We start from the raw sequence: 20311 nt of genomic DNA, 5'->3' as shown, positions 1-20311 counted from the left end.
CACTTTTTTGGGATGGAGTTGAATATAGGCTTGTTTCCATGCTGCAGGTCAGATGCTATTCCAGTAGAAAAGTGCAATAACAGGGATATCAACACCAGATCCATGCTTCCTCTACTCACACTTTCCCTAAGAAACTGGAAATCAAAACTAGTAGTTGTTAGTGCAATTAGATGTGACTTTACCTTTTGATGCTTCCACCATGATAGTATGATAGTAATGCCATCATCAAATAAGTAATACCTCCTCATATCAGTTTTTTCCTCCAGCTCCTCTGACCACAACAAGTTATATACAAAGAGTTATTTGCTGTGGTAAGAGGAGTTGCAGAAGCAGATACAAGATAATTTGCTATGGTCATGAAATTACTTACAATTTGCTGTGATCAGAAGAGTTGAAAGAAGCATTCATTATCCATGTTGATGATATTGCAGTCATGCCATTAGCATGAATGAAAGGTGAGAGCATCAAAAGGCAGAAGTCACACCCACTGGCACTATCAAGAGATCAGAAGGCTTGACTACCATCTGAACAGGAAGCAAGTTTTCAGTATTTGGTCCTTTTAAAAGCTTTTTTTGCATCTCTTGCAGTTTAGGTTAGGCATGAAACTGGAATTTTGGTCTCAGGCCATTTGGGGCAGTTTTTTCATAGACCATCTTAGACTTGTTGGAACATCAAGGCTTAGACAGTGGTTGGAAATTTTGGGCTGAATGGTGAATAATGATCTTCATTTTGTTTAGAATCATTTCTGTTATTTGGATTGGTTTGACATTTGAATCATGAGAACAAAGTTATTGACTTTGGAAAGGGAGAGTGGAGATCAAAGAAGTTGTCTTGTTTGGAACCACAGTAATGCCCAAGGACACAAGACTTATTCAGTGAAGGAAGTTCCATAGTAGAGAAAACATAGACATGATTATGGTTTGAATTGATTGCATCTCTCCACTTGTTGCTATTTATTTGTGAAAATTTTAGTGTAAATTTTATTTGCTGGCCTGGTTGGCTGAGCAGTTAGCTTATCCACTCTATGATTGGCAATCTGCAGGTTCAAATCTTTCTGTGTACATGGATGTTTATGTTTAACTTTTGGAATGAGGTGCATTTCATCAACCCATATGATACCACTGCTCTACTTATTGTAGATCTTACATGGCTTTAAAAAAGTTCCACATTTGGTGTCATTTCCTTGTTCAGGGGTGATCAGAAATTAGATGCTTTCATCTAATTTCTGCTAGTAATGATAGCAAAGGGAATGGAAAAGCTTAGGCAAGAGTTGATGAAAATGAAGAGGACATGAAGCATCTGGAAGATGACATTAAACATCTAAAGAAATGGTTGGTTGATATGAATGAGGAGGAGGAAGTTAGTAATATTGAGAAAGTGTCAAAGGATAATCATATTGTATGTGAGGATTGAGTCATTAGAGGTGTGGTGAATCACAAAGTCTACTAAACATGTTTTCCATGTGGAACGTTGAAACAAATAACTGATGCTTTGCATATAAGGAAAGAATTGGCCTCAGAGTTAGTGGTAATTATGTACAGGTGATGAACCTAGATGGTGGAAAAAAGGAATGTGCATAAAGATTTGAGGAAGTTGTTACAGGAGGTAAAGGATAATAGTGTTGTTTGGAAAGTGGTTAGCATGTTGCCCAGATCAGATAATAGTGAACTGAGAAGGAGAGCTGAGATAATGAATGGCAAGATGCCTGAGCTGTGTGAAGCAAAGGCTGTACAGTTTGTGAATCTATGAAGTGAATTTGAATGATTTAGGGTTTGATGGATTGTATTTGAATGGGTTTGGTGTTGAACATTTAGAGGACATTCTCTCTGATCATTAGCACAGAATCAAGATGAAGTTAGTGTAGCTAATGATCATAGAGAGAGAGTGATGCAGGTTGGGAAAGGACAGGAGAAAGATGGATACAAGGTTGAATATGTGATTATGGTAGGACAAAGTGATGGATTGCATAAAGGTGGAGATGAGATGGATATGAATGGCACTCAGAGTCAGGATCAGAGAAACGATAGAGGTCAGACCAAAGAGAGCAGCAGCTAGAGTAGAGAGTGATGGTGTTCATCAGATGGCCTAAAAGAGAGTAGAATTGTTATGTCTGTACTAATGTAAAATTGAAAATCAGAAAACTGAGTTTGTTGCATTGATTAAGTTAAACTTGGTTGTCTGAGGCATGTCTAAGGTTATTTGAGGTACTGTCCAGAATAGAAATGGAAGTATATATACAGTTTTCTGTAATAAGAAGATGTTTTCACCTTTCTCTCCTTCTGGAAGATTATTCTGCACTCTTTTTAGTTGGGGGAAAGAGTACTGTTTATGATAGCAGAGGAATTGTGTCCACAAAGAATGGAAGTTGAAAATAGTAGTACATGTGTAGTTGAATCTGTGTGGTGTGAAGTTGAAATTACCAGTATAGTGTATCTAATAGGATGTTACTATAGGCCAGGGAATGTGGAGAGTGTTAATTGTGAAATGTTTAGGCACATTGGTTAGGTATGTAAAGAGCACGTGATTCTAATAGGATACTCTAATTACATGAATGAGGATTGGAAGGAAGAGGAGATAGTGTATGAGAACAAGAAGAGTGAATTTGTTGAATTTCTAAGGGATAACTATCCTAAGCCGCATGTGATGAAAGCAACTCAAGGTTTTTGTGTTAGATTTGATGATATTCTCCAGGATGTGGCTGTTAATGAGGTATCAACACTGCTGATGGTGAGAGTAATCATGAGGTACTTGTTTAGGAAGTGGTGAAAACAAAAAAAAAAAAAAATTACTGCCAAAAAAAGGATATATGTGGAATTATAATGTTGGTAATTATGGGAATCTCTGTAGTCAACTAGAATCGGCATAATGAGCTATGGAGAAAACTTGCAGATAAGGCATGAGAATTGATAAGGTGGTATCCGACACCAGCTGTGTACAACTGCATACCAAGAGTTAGCTAATAAATAGGGTAGAAGTGATGTGGATGAAAGTGAAATCAACCAAGCAGTACTGGAAAAGAAGATGCTATGGAGGAGGTACAACACAGTCGGTGGTGAATTATTATTATTATCCTAAGACCTCAAGGAGTCACAGACTACGCATCTAGGAGGTCCCTTTAGTCATACGCACAGCTCATCATACCATGCCTTAAACACATTTAAATTGTTAGATCCTGAATGGAGAGCTTTACAAGTAAATTCTTTATTCAGGATTTAAGATGATAACTACTACTAATTAAGGAGATATCTGCACATCAGCTAATAATTATGAAGTATTGTTTTATGTTTTGTAATAATGTGTAGTCCATGTGTGCCATGTAGTGAGAGTTATTCCTGCATAACTGAAATGAGAAGCAGAGAATTTTGTGTCAAAATAGTAACAATTGTGTAAGGGAATTGTTAAGTTATTTGTAATTCCCAAGTAAGCTGTCTAGTACATTGCAAAATTCTGAGAAAAATTATAAGTAGTAATCCGGAATAATCGCGTATAATCTGTACGAGTCGAGCGTAGTGATGGAGGCTATACCTACGCAGAAAAATGACGTCAGAGCGGCTACCTAGAATAATGTAACCTGACAGGTTAGGGAGAGTGTAGGATCACCCAAGGGGCATGAACGATGGGGTTTGTGGGTGAAAACCACATCGAATAGAGGGCACCCGAATAGGACGAATAAAAGACGAAGCACGCCGTTTTAGTGGGCTTTTTGACCTTTTGATCTTCGGGTGCTGGATTCAAGTTTTATGGGGAGTTTGTCGGAGGATTCGAGAGTATGACAGATGGCAGGTTCTTTTCTTGAGAATGCTTGAAGATTTTCAAGCGGAGCTGATCGCGATATGACGGCCTATGTGGAATTGAGCCTTAGCAGAATGTCCCATTGGAGAAAGTTTCCTGTGGAGCGGTAGACAGCACGCAACAGTCGGAAACGATTAGAAGAAAAAGCGTAGTACATCGCCAGGCACAAAGACGGCCGAAGAATATACAGTAAGGTAATCCAGACCTACATGAGATGGCGGATGAAATCTGAAAAGATCCGGTAATGTAAAAGTTTTCGTTCTATGTTAAGATTCGTTTAGAAGAACAAGAAATTTGTGTGCATTGTAACTAAAGGACACTAGTAGAGAACTTTTAGAGAGAATTTGACTGAATTAATTAAGCCCTTGTGGAACAAAGAAGAGTTGTTAATAGGTAGTAATTTGTGAATGGCTAGACTTGCTTAAATGAAATTTAGAATTAAGATAATTATTGATAGAGTATTAATGAAAGTGTTCAATGCGTATTCTGTGAATAACGTGTGAAAGGAATTATATAGTAGTAGTATTATGCATAAACCTAATCTTATCCTTTCATAATTGAAGGATTTAACTTGCTCTGATTCATTGTGATTTAGTATAACCCTTAACTTAGAGTGAATTTTGATCCATCGAGTATTTTAACTTACATAGCTGTAAATGTTTTATGTTTTTCCAATAAACATGTTTTGTACCTTATACCTGAGTTTATGCCTGATTACGAATTCAAACCACCACTTATGAAATAGAACCTTTTTGGCGGGAAGGAATTTAGATATAATTGCTTAAGTGAGATTCGGTCTATGACGGCTAACTGAATCTGCACAGCGCTAGCGTGAGATAAAATAACTGTGTGTATCCCTTTAGGATTTAGAAATATTTCCCTGAACAAGAGTCTCTTCTGTTATAGGATATTGGCTGGCGCAGCAAAATATAAATTTTGTCAATATTCGAAGAGGAGATAGATCTGAATTAATATCTTAAGGGCACGATAGTAGATTAGAAGGAGAGTTATTATAGAGGTAGAACAAGATATAATATAGAGAAAGCAGCGACATAACAATAGAGTAACCGGTAGAATTTTGATTGTATAAGGTTTTAAGTAAGCAAAAGGATAGATTCAAGAAACAGTAAAATAATGTATGATAAGATTAAACTGACAATTTAACAATAGAAATTACTATTTAACAAAATTCTCTGCAGACATCACAACACTCTTAGGCAGTACATTTCAATCATTCACAACTCTGCATGCAAAAAGCCTGCTTTTCACTCCCTTGCTCCCACCCTCCTTATACAGTTTCCAGGGATGACCTCTTGTTCTCCCCAACCTCCCACCATTTTATGAGAAACCTCTTCAATATTAATTCTATAACAACTGCTTACCAACTTGTACATCTCTATCATATCACTTCTCTTTCTCTTATCCACTAGACTCTGCAAATTGCATCTCAACCTTTCTTCATATTCAATATTCCAAAGATCAGAAACTATTTTGGTCAATCACCTCTGGACCCTCTCAAACATCTCTTCATCTTTTTGAAAACCAGGTGACCAAATCTATGCACAGTAGTCCATATGTGGCCTGATCAGAGCCCTATACAATAGAACCAGAATTTCCTTACTTCTATAAGTGAGCACTCATTAATTGAATAATCTCATTAGCTTCTGACACTAGAGTACCATTTGCATTCAGTAAAGTTATTTTTCCACATTCATTCTTTCTTTTACTTGCAGCATAATGATAAAATTCTTTTGGATTGCCTTTAGCTTGCATAGCTAGTTTCTTTTCAATTTAGCTTTCTGCACAATGTTTGTTACTTTTATGACTTGAGCTTTATGTATACCATAACGCCTCTCACTCTTATTAAAGAGTTCCTTCTTTAACATGCTGCCAGAGAAAATTGTATCACAACAATTCAGTAAATTCCTCTTCATTCTTATGAGATTCCTCTTCTACCCAGTCAATGTTTGGATAATTAAAGTTACCCATATCATAACTCCTCTCACTCTTATTCTCACGATACTCTTTCCACATTATCTTATCATCTTCTTCTTAGTATGGATCTCTTGCTTAATAAGGTTGTACATCCATTTCACTCCCAACCTATTTATTCTTCAAACACTAGGGATACATTCAGATACTGCCTCATTTAACCACTTTCATTAACTGATACCATTGGACCAAAGGTATTATTCTCCTAAGGTGATCATAATTTCCAGCTTTGTAGTTCAGCATGTGACCTCTTCTAATGGGAGCATCAGTACAATTAGATACTTCCCAAGAAAGCACAGCATGATCGCTGTCACCAACTGGTGGTAAAATAGCCATATTCTTAACAGAAATTTCTTCTGACACTATGAACAAATCCAACACTCTTTGACCTCGGGCTCCTTCTTGAACATGCTGCCAGAGAAAGTTGTCTCACAACAATTCAGTAAATTCCTCTTCATTCTTATGAGGTTCCTCTTCTACCCAATCAATGTTTGGATAATTAAAGTTACCCATAATGATCACTTGTCTAGTACCCATAAGGCTAAATTGATGATGCATTTCTTTGTTCCCTTCAACTGAGCCATTATGTCTGTAGCAACACCCAACCATATATTTCATTTTCTTAGCTTCCACTTCACACCAGATAGCCTCAAGCTCGCCGCTACATGGGGCATTGTTACCATCATTGTTTTCTTGCATTTGTGCCCTAACTGGACTTAAGTTGTCTGATATTATTAGTAGTACTCCCCCTCCTCTCATATCTCTTCTGTCATTCCTAAAAATAGTATACCTATTACACTCAAGTTCCAGTTACCATATCTGATTCTGATAGCCAGGTTTCACCAGGCTCCACATCGTATTCAATGTGGAGCACTGCTGATGTTATTTCCTTTCAGGAAACTTTGAATAGACTTTTAGCTTGGACAAATAAGTGGGATTCAGTGCAAAAATTTCGGTGCACTGAAAAAGTGCAAGGTGTTGTATTTTGGAGTGCAGAGATAGAAGGCTGTATATTCTATTGGTAAGATTGTGTTTCAGGTAGTGGATGAGATTTCGAGATCCGGGGATGATGGTTGACTGTATACTGAAGTTTAGAGGACACATTGCAAGTGTTGCAAAAACTACACATCACATTGCTGCTGTGATAAGGAGTATACTGACATATAGGGATAAGGAGGTGGTTGTACACTCTATTAAGCACTGGTCAAACACAATTGGACTATTGTGTTTTGGTCATCTACTTTTCATCGTGATTTGGAAACTTTGGAGGACCAGAGATGAGTAGTGCCTAAGGCAGTAAATATCAGCACTCTGAATGTTGCTGTAGAGAGAGGTTAAAGGAATGTAAATTACAGTTTTGTGTGTGGAAAGATAAAGATTTAATATAATAGAGATAAGTTAGCAAATGAATTTTATTTCATTCATATAGAAGAGATTATAAAAAGAGTAGAAACTAAAAAATGCTCAAAATGTATAAGAGTGTGCTGAAGAGGGTTAGGAGTAGAGATTTGTAGGGCGAATGGAACACATTACCAGTATATGTGAATTTAGGGAATGTTAAAGATTTGCAGGTTTAATATGATAAATGTATTGTTGGTTGAGTGAACCTATCATAGTGATTCTGCTGACTCCATGGAGGCTGATGAGGCTTGGGATAATGGTGGAGAAAGTTCAGAGGGCATATTGCAAAAGTTGGTAAAATAGCTCAACTAATTACTTGGATGTTGGAAAAGATAGGGAAGCTATTATCCCTCTTTATAAGGTTATGATTCGGCCATATCTTGACTTCTGCACACAGATTTGGTCACCTGGGTTTCTTGGGATACAATAGAAACTTTTAAGATATTAAAGGGGTTTTATAAAATTGATGATGCAAGTGAAAATTTTCAATATATAACAAATAGTCAGATAAGTTTTGTAAGAGTGTGGTTAGTAGGGGTGTATGCTGATCATATTTTTTGCTTGGAGAGTGGTGGTGAATGAGTGGAATGGATTGCCAGAATTGATTGTGATTTCCCTGACACCAAATGGATTCAAGGAGAGGTATGATAGGATTTGTGTTTATGTTGGTTGATTTGGATCTCCCACGATGAGTCTCCAGATTCCATGGAAATGCCGTAAATAATAATAATATCAAGCTCATCTTCTGGGGTATACATATATGTACAAAGAGACAGGCTAAGTTACAACATATATAGTATTCTAAAGTCACACTTACTTGGTCAACCATTATTACTTGTGGCCTGACCTTTTGTGGAAAAAAAAACGTATTGGTGTAGATGATGTAGTTTGCTATAGTTGGTGGATTGAGTAATGGAGACGGAGAGTTGTAGAGTAGGTGCCCTCCCTTGGTGAATCTTTGGACTCCTTGGAGGTGTCATGTAATAATAATAATAATTATTATTATTATTAAGAGATACCTCCAGGGAGTCAGGGACTCATTGATGGAGGCCACATACTACACGCACTAGCTATCATACTTATTCTTGAATTCATTCACGCTGCTTGCACTCACAACATCCAATGGCAATCACGCGTCACCCTATGAGAGAAAAATCTAGCCCTCGCCCCTTTCTTAGTGGCATTCTCAGCTTCCAAGGATGCCTTTTTATCCTTTCCCCCACTCTCCATAAATTGAAAAATTTCATTAATTGAAATCCTGTATGATCCTTTCAGAAGTTTGTAAATCTCAATCATATCACCCCTCTTTCTCCTGTTTGCTAGTGTCTGCAGTCTACAAATTCTCAATCTGTCTTCATAATCAGTATTGCACAATCCTGATTTAATTTTATTCTCCTTTGCACTCTCGCTCTCCAGCATATCAGAATCACAATGGAAGCCAGACCAGAGCTGCGCACAATAGTCCAAGTGGGGTCTTATCAAGGTCTTGTAAAGAAGCAAAATAACATCCTTATCTTTACATGTAAATGTTGTTCAGCATTGCAATTATCTTTTGAGTACCTTGAACTTCAACTTCCTATCTCTACTAACACTCTAAGATCTCCTCATCAGTTTCTTCTAGCATAATCCCACCAATATAATATGATATTGGATATCTAATCATGTCGAAGTGAATGACTTTACATTTACTAGCATCCATTTTCCCATGCCCACAATTTCAGCCTATTCAAATCATTTTGCCAGTACTGCATATCAGCAACATTCCTGATTACCCTGCCTATCTTTGCATCATCATCAGCAAATAGCTGCATGTCGCTTGTCAAATACTTCCCAATATCATTAATGCACAGATTGAATAACAGTGAACCAAGCACTGATCCTTGTGGTACGCCACTGATTATCTTAAATCTTGCAGACTCTCATCCTCTATATACCACTTTTTTTTTTATATCTGTCAGTCAGCCTTCCTCTTATCCATGCTAATATTCTATTACCCAAACTCATATTCTCCAATTTATGCAACAGTCTACCATTCTGTATTCTGTCAAAAGCCTTAGCAAAATCCAAAAGGATCATGGTGTATCCGTTCCCCTGGTCTTATTAAATGGTAACATTGTTACAGAATGTGAGAAAGTTGCTAAAACATGACCTTCCATTAGTAAACCCGTGTTGCTCATTGCAAAGTAGAGATTCACTGTCAACCCATTTCTGAATGTGAGCCCTAACCAATTTTTTCAAAATCTTCACCACCACTCCTGAGATACCAATTGGTTGATAGTTGAAGACATTGGTCTTTGCATTACCTTTGTGCAATGGAATTACCATACATTCTTTCCATTCCTGCAGAATCTTCCCTGTTCTGAGACTAGACTCATATTAAAGAGCCTGGTCAAAGGAATGGCCAGTTCAGCTGAACACTCTTTCAGCACATGTTCTGATATCCCATCAGTCTCTGTTGCTGAATTTTTACTCAGTTTGTGCAACAGCTCTAATACCTCATCCTCATACAACTGAATTTCTTCATCCAGTGAAGCGGTAGCTGTGAGCTCAATGTTGAGTACACCAGTTTGATAGTTTTTAACAAAATGGACACTCGTTAGTTGAACAACCTCTTCTGCATCTGTAACCCTCATGTCATCTGCATTTAGAAGAGTTATTCTTTCATATTCATTCTTTCTTTTACTTGCAGCATATCGATAGAATTCTTGTGAGTTGTCTTTAACATGTAGAGCCAGTTTCTTTTCACGCTCAGACTTTGCTTTCCATACAACAGTTGTGACTATTCTAGCGGTGCATATAATTTTCATAATGGACATCATACTGGACTCCTACATAATGGACTCCTACCCTATTTATTCTTTGAACTCTTGGGACACATTCTGATATTGCATCATTAAGTATTGTTTAAATGCTTTCCATGCACTGTCAATATTCTTCCCATCCAGCAACCAATCCCATGCTACTGAACTGAGTATACTCCTCAGTTGGTCATAATTTCTTGCTTTGTAGTTCAGCTTGTAACCTTTTCTGAATGGAACATTCATAAACATAGTCACTTCCCAAGTGAGTACTGCATGATCACTGTCACTAACCGGAGGCAGAATAGTTACATCTTTAACTGAAACGTCCTCTGACACTATAATCAAATCTAACACTTTTTGACCTCAAGTTCCTTCTGTCACATGCTGTTTGAGGAAGTCGTCCTGCAACAGCTCAATAAATGCATTTTCATTCTTCTCATGAGATTCTACTGCCCCAATCAATATTGGATAATTAAAATCTTCCATCATGATTACTCTTTTTGCACTCATCTTTTGCATTTCTTCATTATTAGCAACCCATCTACCAGATCTGTAACAACATATCCCACTATGTAATTGATCTTGTTAGATTCCACCTCACACCAGATGGCTTCAAACTCACTGCCACATGAAATACTGTTAGTAATAGTACTACAATCATAGGTCTCAACTCTAACTGGATTCAAGTCTTCCGATATCATCTATCCTTCCTAAAAATACTGTACCCTTTACACTCGATACCAGTTAGTACGACTGATTCTGATAGTCAGGTCTCACTAATGCCTACAATCTGAGGTCTCAACATATTGGACCAAAGCAACAAACTCTACCCATTTGTTTCTGATACTCCTAGCATTCGTGTACAGACATAATAATCTACCTGCATGTTCTTTTGTATACTCTTGTGTGCAGTCTTCATGACACTGTTGGACAACTTACAGATCTCTATTCTTCTCTAATGCCTTATACATGTAGACATCTTTGCACATGTTTGATGGGTCTGAACCGGACAAACGCAAAGTCGAAATCATTCTCTCCTCGTCAACATTTCTATGACAAAGCCCATTTCCATCATTATCACAGTTATATAACATTGTCACTCTTACACTCACATTCTCACCATTCCTCTCTTTATAATTTAATTTCCCTGATTCTCTGTGTTAGGTCTCATCCAGTTATTAGTTTTTCTAGACTTCTGATACCAAACACATTCAGGTGTAGGCCACCCCTCTTATACAAATCCAATCTTCCCTCAAACTCACTCCACACATCCAGAAACTTGCATCCATTCGTTTTGCACAGGCTATACATTGAATTGTTTGTCATCATAGCCCTTCTTCTTGATTCATTTTTATCATATCGAGATAAAATACTGACAATTTTTACTTTCTCACTCTCTCGCCTCTTCCAGCAACCGTTTCATGTCCTCTCTCATACTGAACTTATCGCTAGTTAAGTCATTAATACCTACTACAACTACGATCTTGTTTACTTTTCTTTTCTGTTTTTGAATTGCTTCCTTTATTTTCTTAATTTTTGCTCCAGGAAAACTCGAAGTTATAACTCACTCATCAATAGCATGTTTTATTATAGTGTCACCATACCAAATAACATTTTCTTTTTTATAAATGTCACTTACCTGATTTACGTTACTTCCTGACTTACCTGTTTCTGTGCTTTGTTGTTTCTTATTATGCTGCTTAATTTTCTTTTTCTCCCTATGCTCATTTAAATACCCCTCAACTTTTTGTAATTCCCGTGTCGTCTCTCTGATGATCTGCTTTAATTTTGCTATTTTGGAGGTTAATTCATTTTCATTAACCTCCTCCACATCTTCAATAACCTCAGTAGTGTGGCTAGCCTTTTTGTTCTCGCCTGCGGTGCTCATCTTTCTTGTGTGTTTTTGGTGCCATTTTAAACTTATACTAATTATTGAAATATCTTAATAAAAATATGTTATAAAATACTAACTACACTAAATCTACACTAATATACTATAAAACATTAAATTTCTAGGAGAAAAACACAGTAAAAACAGACAAAAATCACCAATTTTACACAAGTGCTAAATTCGCCGACCAACCATAATGTACCCTCGAAAATGCATATGACAAAGACAAGAGGAAAGCTCTTCGAAATGTTAGTTATATGGTGTAAATCTGACATTATATTGAGCAATACATAATCTCTATTGAGCTGTAAGATTGTAGTTAGAATTGAAGAAAGGTACAGGAAGATGGTTTAATGTTAAATCAGGTGTGCAACAAGGGTGCACACTATCTCCACTGTTATTCATTATCTATGTGGATCACATTATGAAGGAAAGTGGTATTAAATCTAATATCAAAATTGGCCATGTTAATATTATCTCTTTATTTTATGCAGATGATGTCATGATTCTGAGTAAATCCAGTACAAGTCTGCAGGATTTCCTAACTAAATTGAATGACTGTTTGTAATAAATTCATTATGAAAATCAGCAATAAAAAGACAAAGACAATGAAAATAGGTAGAAACATTGAAAACATCAACTGCATCATGAATGGAAAACCTATAGAACAAGTAAAGCATTCCAATATTTAGGCACAAGTTTTAGTGAAGATGGTGAAATTATATGGAAATAGACAACATAATTAGTAAAGCTGGTGTGGTAGAAAGTCAGTTGAATATATTTATATGGAATAAGAAAGAAATTAGTGAAAACACTAAACTAGATGTATACAAGACGGTGTTCAAACCAATTTTAACTTATGGATCTCAGTGCTCAGTTAGAAATCGAACACCTGATCAATGACTGGAGAGTAGAGATATGAGAGTTCTGATAACAATTAGGAAAGTGAACAGATGGCATCAATGACAGTGTCATATTAAAAATCTTATTAGGAAAGAACTTGTCATTGTTAGCATTCAGGAATATGTTAGTATAGCTAATGTTAGGTGTATTATCACTTAAACAAAAGAATGGGAGAGGAAAGATGTTGCAAAGAACATAAGTATTCTTTGCTAGGTTGGCAAGAAAAGATTCAGATGAAGTCCATTGAAAGTGCCCTAGAAGACAGAAATATAAGATTTGATACTGTTGGATATAAATTTTATAATAAGAAATATAAGATCTATCTGATCAATTTAACAGATTACAGATTAATTTGGAGAAAAGTTGTTGATCTGAAGATATTAATGATGTAACTTTTTTTTTTGTAATGCTATCCTTTTCATCTGTCTAGGACAGGTTGAGTCCCTTCCTAATGATGATGGGGGGGAGGGGGTTACTGGCATATTAATGCTGCCGGTTCGCCAATCCTCTGCTGCATCTATTAAGGTCGATATTCATGACTGTATCCATGTGTGTTCAAGGGGCCGGTTTACCTGCTTGCTGCGGGATGAAAAACCCCAGATAAACTGGGGAGAAAACTCTGCTGTCCACACCCAAGACTGACTAACTTGGCTATGACTGGGGAAGATCCTTAAACTCCTCATGTCATCGACAGGAATCGAACCTAGGACACTCTTAACCCATGCATATGGTTGCGAAGTGCATAGCCACTAGGCTAACTGCACGGACTTTTTTGTAGTACTATCATAATATCCTGTACACCAACTGAGGTATGCAACAGGAATTTGATAATGAAGCTAGATATAATAAATTTAGTTTAATCCTTTATCCAAGTGTGAGCAAACAAAGTTTGCGCCTGAAAGTATCTTCAGGACTGGGTTAAGGTGGTACACACCAGGGCAACTCGTTGCAAAGGTGGAGCAAGCTACCAACACTCCTATCCTAGTATCCTAGTATCTCCTATAATGCAAAACACATCTCCTTGCGGATATGTCTATTTTGTTATGCATTAAGGGAAGGGCCACTACCCAGACCGGTTTCGACCTTTATTGAGGTCTCTTCAGTGGGAGCCAGGCCCAAGTCGAGATATCAGGCAGAAGCATTAGCTCCCACTGAAGAGACCTCAATAAAGGTCGAAACCGGTCTGGGTAGTGGCCCTTCCCTTAATGCATAACAAAATAGACATATCCGCAAGGAGATGTGTTTTGCATTATAGGAGATACTAGGATACTAGGATAGGAGTGTTGGTAGCTTGCTCCACCTTTGCAACGAGTTGCCCTGGTGTGTACCACCTTAACCCAGTCCTGAAGATACTTTCAGGCGCAAACTTTGTTTGCTCACACTTGGATAAAGGATTAAACTAAATTTATTATACTCTAACCAAGTGGAAAATAAACTTTCAACAATGAAGCTAGAGATTAGTCACAGGTAAATTAGAACAAAAAACAGTATTGATGGTGGCCAATATATGAAATAATAGTTGAAATTATTGCTTTCAGTCCTAAAGTGAAGGTTTGCTGGAGAACTTGGAACAGAAGTTATTTAAGCTGAATGTGTATTATAAATATTCTTCGGATTTTTAGGTCACTACTATTGTTTAGATTAGGATGTTTCAAAATTTCAGAGGATTCCTTAAATTTGCTTTTATGACAAGTTTTTATACAATGTAAGGAACAGATACTTTCTAATTAATTTGATGTTGAGTGTTAAGAGTGTGATCACCCACATTTAATGAAGTTGTTAAATTTAATGTGTCATTTGTGTTCTTTTTTCACATATTGCAATTGTTTGTCCAATTTCACCAATATAAGGTTGAGGTGCAGGTGCACAGCATTTAGAATACCCCTAGAATGAGCTTTGGGGGGGGGGGGGGGAATCCTTGGAGGAATAAAATATGTCGTCACCATACTCATCAAATTCCTGATATGTACTCTTAGGGGTTGTATAGAAATGAATATGCTGTTTAATTTTATTAGTTGACTGAGTGATTTTATTAGTTGATAGAGCATATCTGCTCTATAATCAACAGGTCATGGGTTTATACCCCAATATTAGAATGGATGTTTGTGATTGTCTTTAGACCAGAGATGAGCTTCATCATCTGATCCACTTATTTGAGGCTTGAAGATCTTTGTAAAAGTTTCACATTTGGTCTCTGTATCAGGATTTCTGGACTATGCAAAAAATTAAAATAAAATAGAAAAAAAATAATAAAATGGACAAAAAATAATCCATACCCTATAGTACAAATGTACTATAGGTTTCCTATAACCTTTTGTAGATGGGAGCCACATAAAAAAAAATTATTTAAAGAAGCATATTTATTTTATCTGATGTTCTTTTAATGTATACACTGTATTACTTGAAATAAATCTGAATTCATGAATATATTTAATTTCATTATTTAACAAGGATCAACATTTTTTTGGCCTCAGTTGTAAGATTAATGATGATCTGCTAGCCCGTGCATATATTTTATGAGCTTTAGAAGACTAAAATAGGGCTAATCCTTTTTTAAACCTAAGCCTCTTCTACCTCTGAAATTGTCTTACTCAGAAATGAAGGCCTCTCTCTCTCGAAAAACAATAATTTTATTATTGCTAAAGCAGATAAGGGTTAAATATTAGTAGATCAAGATCGAAATGAATACTACAGAAAATAACATTAATTCTGTGAGTATTCCACATATAATTTTCTTGCTAATGATGCTGCAACTACTAAGATTAGGAAATTAAACACATTTATTGATAATATCTCTTGCTGGGATGAGGAACCCTAGAAGAAACTTGAATGCTACCATGGGCATCCTCATTTATATGGATTTCCAAAAATTCACAAATAAAATATTCTGTTATGTCCTTGTGGTGGACTGCATTGGCTTTCCTTGCTCCACAATTAAGTCTTATTCATTTATCGAGAATAATTCTCACTTCAAATCAAAGATATCTGAGCTTCATCTTTGCCCAAGTGATCTCCTTTTTAGCTTAGCTATTGTGTCTTCATCAATTTATTCCCTTGGGTGAAACTTTTGACTTCCTCAAGCAAGACTTTATCTGATAGAAAGTCTTGCTTGTGGAAGTCAAAAGTTGTCTGCACATTTGGCTTTGTTTGTTCACACTGACTATTTAACAGCCAGAATAAACTTTACCAACAAATTGAAGGTACATCAATGGGTAATCCTTATTCTCCTACACTTGCTAACTACTTCACGGAATGATTTGAACAATTGAGTTTGTCAATAACATTATCAATTTTCACCATTTTATCTAGTTCTCTCTTGAGTTTGAAGAGAACAATCATTGCAGGCATAGACTTCTGTGGCTAATTGGTTCAAAAGATATATTTCGGTGATTACACCACATTTTTTTATTATTCAGTTATATAAAACACTGAAATAATAGTTCCCGAAAAGTTTCGTAAATCGTAGGATTTACATCTTCAGGGGGTAAATAGTATAACTTAAAGTTTAAACAAGAGAATTAATAAATACAAATCATAACCATCTGGCTATTCATAAAACTCAAATAACAGAATGCAGATATATAACGTTATTGATGTTGAACAATACCGGACGATGTCACGTGTTCTTGTTCTCGTTCATACAGTCCGAGCTCACATTGAGGTAGATTTTTTATTAGAGCTGACCACACTTGATGGAGAATTAAACCTTGATTTTTTGCTTTGCTAATATGCTAAAAAACCCAACCTTGATGTACGTCTTTTTGGTGTTCAGCCATGCGTATTTCTTCAGATCTTCCTGTCTGTCCTACGTAGCAAATCCCGCAAGAGCAATGGATTTTGTAGACTCCTGGTTTTTTAAGAGGATGATGAGGTGGTTTTGGTGGATGTAGGAATCTTGAGATTTTTTTCTATAGGAAGGAAGGCTACTTTTATGTTGTGTTTGTTCATTAATTTGGCTAGCTTATCTGTAACATTTTTGATATAAGAAAGCGAGATTGCGTTTTTGTAATCCTGTTTTATTGTGTTGTTAGCTGGAGGCATTTTAAGGATTCTCTTGATGGTTTTTGTTTCATATCCATTCTGTTGGAGGATTTGTGTTAAGTATTTTAGTTCTTCATTACATCTTTCTTGTGTGCTGGAGATATTGTATGCTCTGTCTCGAAGAGTTTTAATTAAGCTTATTTTTTATGAAGGATGGTGGTGTGAACGAGAACAAGAACACGTGACATCGTCCAGTATCGTTCAACGTCAATAACATTATATATCTGCATTCTGTTATTTGAGTTTTATGAATAGCCAGACGGTTATGATTTGTATTTATTAATTCTCTTGTTTAAACTTTAAGTTATACTATTTACCCCCTGAAGATGTAAATCCTACGATTTACGAAACTTGTTGGGAACTATTATTTCAGTGTTTTATATAATTGAATAATAAAAAAATGTGGTGTAATCACCGAAATATATCTTTTGAGAACAATCATATCCTCTTTAGATGTCCTGTTAGCCAGATGGTAGCCTTCACTTCTCAGTATTTAGAAAGAAAACACATACTGGATTTTACATTCATCCTCTATTACACCATCACAATCTTCAAATTTCTGCCATAATTAAGATTCTTGTACATCAAGCTCACTGTCTCTGCTTTACCGAAATGAAATGCTGCTCTCTTAGGAAATAAATCACATCAAGTCAACTTCCTTGTTAATTGCTTTACTAAATCTTATGTCAAACAAAATCATTGCTAGTTATAGAGTTTCCTTGTCATCTGCCTTTCATCGTGATGATGATACTGAGGTCCATTCTGTTAGTATTCCTTATTCTCTGAAGGTATAGTCAGATTACTTAGATCTGTTGGCCTACAAGTGTCCTTTCACCCTATTAACAAGATTTCCACTTCTCTCTTTGGCTCACCCTAGAGTGTATCAAATTCCTTTCCAGTGTGGGTATCATATTTTGGCCAAATGGATAGATTGGCAGCTGTGCATCATGATGAACATTAAATTCCATGAGGCTGAACAGTGTGCTATCTCCACTAAACATCGAATCCTTTGGAAGAAAGTTAAGGTTCTCCACAAAAGTAATTATCTCATGGAATGCTTATATAAAGAAAGATGCAAAACCTTGCTACGTCATCCAGATTCAAGCAAAAGTGGTGGATTGAAATTCCAGGCATCCTCTTTCTTCTGAACAATTAAATGCACTTTCTAAATATCTGGATTTTGTGATAGCACCAAAAATAATCCTGGGAATAGATTTTTTTCTAAAGATCGACAAAATACTATGCAATATCTTTTCAGATGTAGCTAACTGCCTTCATTTTCAAATAGTGCAAATCCTTTTTAATTCCATGCCTTTACTTCTGAATTACAGAACAGCATATCCACCTGCCTTGCCAATGGCTTTAAAAAATCTTATATCAACAAAATCATTAATAATTATCAAGTTTCCTTGTCATCTGCATCTCATTTTGGTGGATTCAGAGGTAGTCCATTGTGCTACCATTCCTTAAAGGTGTCTTTGAAGGTATAGCCAAACCATTGATTTGTTAGCCTACAAGTGTCCTTCTGTTAACAAGATTTCAAATTCCTTTCCAGTTATGTGATAACCCAAAATTCCTTTTGGGTTATCACATTTTGTTCAAACAGGAAAATTGGTGGCTGTGTATTGTGATGAACATCCAGACTACATCAAATTCTATGAGGCTGAACAGTTGGGACTTGCAGACTTGCTATCTTAACCAAACATCGAATCCTTTGGAAGAGGATTAAGGTTCTCCAGAAAAGTAATTATCTCATGGAACACTTATGTAAAGAAAGATGTGAAACCTTGCTGCATTGCCCGAATCTAAATAGAAGTGATGAAGTGAAATTATCCCTTTTATGGGAAATAATACTTATTCACAAGTTCTGGAAATAATTAATTTTTTATAGTTATTAATGATTTCTTGTTAAAGTTATTTTTTTAAGACCTTAATGTGTTTAAACTGTTTCACTGTATGTGTAGTTCACACGTTTTCACTGTTGTATCTTCCGGTTTCTGTTCTAGTTGTTTAATTTTAAAATCATGCTTGAGAGATGCCTTTGACACTAGGACAAAAATTCTGTTTTAATAAAAAAATTATAAAAGTAGCATCATATTAATTTTAATTAATTATCAAGGCTTACATTCCTGTTCATCAAGTTGTAATTATGGCTATTTTATTTTCAACTATCAGTTGAAGTGGAACATTGTGCCTTTGTACTTTAGCAACACCATAAATTCTAGGAGAGCATGCATAATGTGGTTTATTTTCAACTATCAGTTGAAGTGGAACATTGTGCCTTTGTACTTTAGCAACACAATAAATTCTAGGAGAGCATGCATAATGTGGTAACTAATAGCTTATTACTAGCTTTTTTTATACAGCATAAGTGAGTATACATTTACATTCACTTTTCTTATGTATTTAGTGTTATTAGATACCAAATGAAATCATTGTGGTGAATTGCTGCATTCATTTATGAATGTCAGGAGCATCAGAAATAAGGGAGAGGAAACTGTTTCACTTATTGAGTTTATTCACTCAAGAATTTTCCGAAGTAAAACGTGGTTGGTCGAGATAATATTCTAATTGGAATAGAAATGGAGTGTGTGATGTTTTTGTTGAGGATGGAATGACAAGAAGTGAGGGGGAGGGCTATTGATGATAACAGGACAATTATGCTGCATACATGCAAGAGTGAGAAATAGTGGTAGTAGTTCTGAGGCAGTATGGTGTGAGGTGGAGGTGATGGATAAATACTTGGACATTGCTGTATTCCAGAGAATGTGGACAGTGGTGATGAAGAAATGTTATTACGTGTGGTTTTCTTTCTTCTTCTTCTTCCTTTTTCATATTAGGCCATTGGCCTGTCCTAAGCTGTTCCTAGCTGTACCCATCCTGAGGATAAGGTGGCTAGCTCTATGCCTCCTGGTGTGTCCTATGTCTGTAGATACGTGTGTTCATGGGGCCAGTTTGCCTGCTTTGGGAGGAAAAACCCTAGGTAAACTGGGAGAAAACCCTGCAGTCCGTGCCCAAGCCTGGCTAACTTGGCTATGTCTGAGAAAGATCCTAAGTTCCTCATGTCAGCGATGGAAATCGAACTCAGGACACTCCTTTCCCAGGCATATGTTTGTGAATCACATAGCTACTCAGCTAACTATGCATACCTATGTGTGGTTTTAATTATAGTAATATAAAGAGTGAAAATAAGAAAAACGAATTTCTTGAGTTTTTCAAAGACTATGTAACAGAGGGCACATGAGGATCAGATTCTTAGATCTTATCATATTGCCAGAGGATGTGATTGTGAATAGCATGTTGTGAATCTCCCTTCATTTGGTGAGAGTGACCATGAAGTGATCATCGCAGTGTTGGCTAGCCATATGAAGACATCTGTGAAGAAAGGATATATGTGTGGAACTACAAGGCTGTCGATAATGAAGAGCTTAGAATATGGTGTGGAGCTAAGTGAAAAGGAAATAATTGTTGCTTGTTTAACAGCATTAGT

At 36.3% G+C, this 20311-nt stretch overlaps 1 protein-coding gene across 1 annotated transcript in view; it reads left to right on the top strand.

Annotated features, from left to right (window-relative positions):
- The window catches only part of Megf8 (multiple EGF like domains 8), a 752012-nt gene that overhangs the window by 232063 nt on the left and 499638 nt on the right, over window positions 1–20311 (top strand). The window lies entirely within an intron of this gene.

This window comes from Typopeltis vanoorti, chromosome 1 (genome assembly GCF_054136105.1).
Source record: "Typopeltis vanoorti isolate ZY-2024b chromosome 1, IOZ_Tvanoo_1.0, whole genome shotgun sequence".
Taxonomy (NCBI): domain Eukaryota; kingdom Metazoa; phylum Arthropoda; class Arachnida; order Uropygi; family Thelyphonidae; genus Typopeltis; species Typopeltis vanoorti.
The sequence above is the reverse complement of the archived record's forward strand: the minus strand, read 5'-3'. Positions and strand labels throughout refer to the sequence as shown.